This window comes from Thermobia domestica, chromosome 1 (assembly GCF_964235325.1).
Source record: "Thermobia domestica chromosome 1, izTheDome1.hap1.1, whole genome shotgun sequence".
NCBI lineage: Eukaryota > Metazoa > Arthropoda > Insecta > Zygentoma > Lepismatidae > Thermobia > Thermobia domestica.
Genome location: NC_137454.1, coordinates 359,937,165 through 359,940,655, shown reverse-complemented (window position 1 = coordinate 359,940,655; position 3,491 = coordinate 359,937,165). Strand labels below are relative to the sequence as shown.

General features: G+C 34.0%; 1 non-coding gene across 1 annotated transcript; it reads right to left on the bottom strand.

Moving 5' to 3' along the window:
* Positions 1 to 2,414: 2,414 nt before the first annotated feature.
* On the bottom strand, positions 2,415 to 2,486 carry TRNAR-CCU (transfer RNA arginine (anticodon CCU)). The gene has a single exon. It is a non-coding gene; the product is annotated as a tRNA-Arg (tRNA).
* Positions 2,487 to 3,491: the final 1,005 nt, after the last annotated feature.

The following is a 3,491-nucleotide window of genomic DNA, read 5'->3' as shown; positions in this document are numbered from 1 at the left end:
TTTTTTCACGCTACTATATAGAAGCTTGTAGAAATATGGTATGATTATCGTTCATATTCATGCTATCTTTTGGAAATATTCGTGCTCCGCATACATAGATCTGTATAATTTAGTTTCGTTCAACGAAAGCATAGACTTGTGATTGCATTTCTTGAACGTGTGGATTTGAAAAAAAAGAAAGGGAGAAAGTCAATACTCTAAAAAGAAAACACAAGCACCCACACATACACACGCAAACTATAAATTGACATCTGCTTTTTCCTTAACATTCGATGTAAAGTCATGTCGATGTAACAAGGGGTAAGATTGGTGAAGGTCGCGTATGTTCTTTTCTCTGTTCCTGACACATAAACCCGAAGTAGATTGTCTGCTGCAAAAGGATGGGAAGGAGAGGTGTAACATACAAGACCATAAACTGAAAACAACCCCTGCCTCCAATTCAGTATTAGTACACGTATTCTAATACTGAACAAATACGTCGATGAAAGGATACTATCAATAAGTTATTTCCTTATCATATTGTTTCGGCTCTTATTAACATCAAAATAATACACTTCCTATAATCTTTTGTAAGAAAACATATATATGGAATGGGATGGGATTCGATCTCGTGTCAAAATAATAAAATAAAATAACTGCTAGTACTCCATTCTATCCATCTAACCACGGCGACTACCTTCTGTTTGTTCTCTTTTTCTTAACAAATAATGCTCATAACCATGATGTGTATTACTTCGAACCTCAACATAAGAATTTCTCTCTTTAATTCTATATTTTAGTACGACAATATATTTGGCAAACCATCTAGACACAAGGTTTAAACCAATTCATTCAATATTTTACTACACTTTCCAGTTCCTTCTGCCAGCTAGTTCACTGCCTATTGTCAATTTCCCTTCGCAATTGTGCTCTGCTACTGAAATATCCCTCGAAAGCATGATTGCCAGTATGCACAAAACCGAGCGTAATTTTGTTTTTCTATTTTTGCTTATATTTTGTTATATTTTTGGACATATTTCCTTAAATAGATAGCTTTGTATTATCCCCACATGCTAATAACTGAATTTTACTCATAAACCTAAGGAAAATGGAATAAATGCGAAAAATTTTGGGTTACAGTATACACGCATTTTTTCGCGCATGTGGGTACAACTAGGAAGTATTGAAGAAGGAACGTAATAAAATAATTTACACTTACTAGTTATAATGTTTTTTGAAAACATTCTTGATAAGCAAATAAAATAGGGTTTAGTAATAGTAGAAATTATTGATGAGAGAGTTATCATTTTGGGACTTAAAACGGAGGCGAAGTATCAAGTAGTGATACAGGTTTAAGAACGTAAGACTTAGCATACAGGTGAAGAAGTAGAAGAAAACCATGTGAAAATGAATAAAATCATTGACAGGGAGAAGATGATTACATGCACAACTCTAACGGGAAATTTCTTTGGAGTTGTGGGAGAAAACGCTAATTTAATATTGTTATTACATGTGATATATGCTAAATTAAAGAAATATAGGCAGTGGTCATTAACGTATAAAAAATTCAATAGTAATTGAGAACACCTGCCCAATCAGCAGAACAGAAAACGAAATATATGAAAATTCTCAACATTTGACCGGAAGCTACGAAATAGATTATATTGTGTTTCAAGTCGCGACAGTTTGAAGAGCGTAAAATTCCATCTTTAGTCCGATATTTTATGTCATCATAACCTTGTGCATCCCAAAGTAGATGTTAAAACATTTAATCACATGAAATGTAAGGAACAAGATATTGAATACTGTATAGTTGAAAAACGGGGACGCGAACAATATTTTCTTTGCTATCTGTGCTTACTCACTCCTAGTTCAAAGATTTTTCTTTATTTTTCCAAACATACGATGGGAGCCTATTAAACGTTCCATACACCAGGCTACAAAAGAGGTCTATGTTACTGTGAACAGAAAACACCTAGAAAACTGAGGGTCACATAAAAGATGTAGCAGAAAATTGGATCAAGGATGGTATTAATCCAAAGGACTGTAAAATTATTCACATGAAGCTAAACAACGAGTTAGAAAGAGAATTTGAAAAATGAAACAATTTCACAAAAGAAAATGCAAGACATAGAATAATTAGGAAAAATGTTGAGAAATATTTAAAATGTAAAAGCCGGTTAAATCTATGGAATTTTGGTGAGAACAAGAGGTATTATGATGACAGTACAAGACAAAAAAATGAAAGGAATCAAGGAGAAAATGAAAAACGAAATGAAATCTTTAAGTTTTACTTCCCACGGATATGCCGGTTAGGCTAAAGGAGACGGTGATGATGAGAAATGAATGAAATGGTGGAATGAAGAAAGTGGGAGGAAACGGGAGAACGCCGAGAAAATCCACGAGCACGGTATTTGTCCACCACAAAGTCCCCACGGCGCGAGCTGGGATCGAACCAGGCACCCCAAGCACAGGAGGCGAACGCTCTACCACTGAGCCACCGCGCCCTCCAAGGAGAAAATGAATCGTTATTATGCTGCAAATAGGATGTTGAGGATTTATATGAGAATATTCATAAACCGTATTTAATACATGTTGTAGTATAAAATAAAGTACACGAAGGTAATAAAGTGTCTTCTATGCTTTTGAATGCGTTTGAAAAAGTAGTACGGAAAATTAAGAATAGAAAGGAAAAGGGATATTTAATATGCAAACATAATTCATTAATGCTATGGAAGACAAGTGCAAGGAGGAATTATTATTATGACTCTGGAATTAAATATATGAAATAGGAGAGTGGAAAAGAATCCTCGTGATACATATGGGTAGGAAATCGAAACAAGAGAGAGGTGATGATTACGGAACTATTTTTTTCATATTGCAAGTAACAATAATTTGGCTTAGTATGCTGAACAGATGGTTGTGTGAAAGAACAAATGAAAAATATTAAGGAAGAACAGTTCGGACTCCGGATAGATAAATTCAGAGCATATGCAATTGGATCATTAATGTTTGTCAATGAATGATACATGTAAAAGGAAAAGTGTTATATTCTATTTATTGACGTAGAATATGATTTTAACCTCTTGAATTAGGAATTGTTTAGATTGTTCTAACGAAGCTTCTCTTTGAATGCAAAATCGGAAAGTCATAAGAAATGTTTATTTGGTACTCACAACTAAATATTAGAATAGAGCAAAAACAGGTACAGCAGCGTATACTTGGTAGAAGAGTGTGATTGTAATGTGACTCTCCTGACATGATTTTATATGTATTTAGACGATATACTGAAAAGAGAGCTTACTTGTTAAGACTGCACCGCGCTAGAAGTAGAATAGTATAGGTTTGCAGAAAAGTAATCTGAAAAGTAATTCAAGTATATGTCTAAATGCTTGAGGAAAGAATGTGAAAAATATGAAATGAAGATATATGTTAAGAAGAAAAATACAAAGGTGTCTGGAACGAAGTGGGCGTTGTCAAAATAGAAGTATGATGGAAGAAATTGGAAGAGT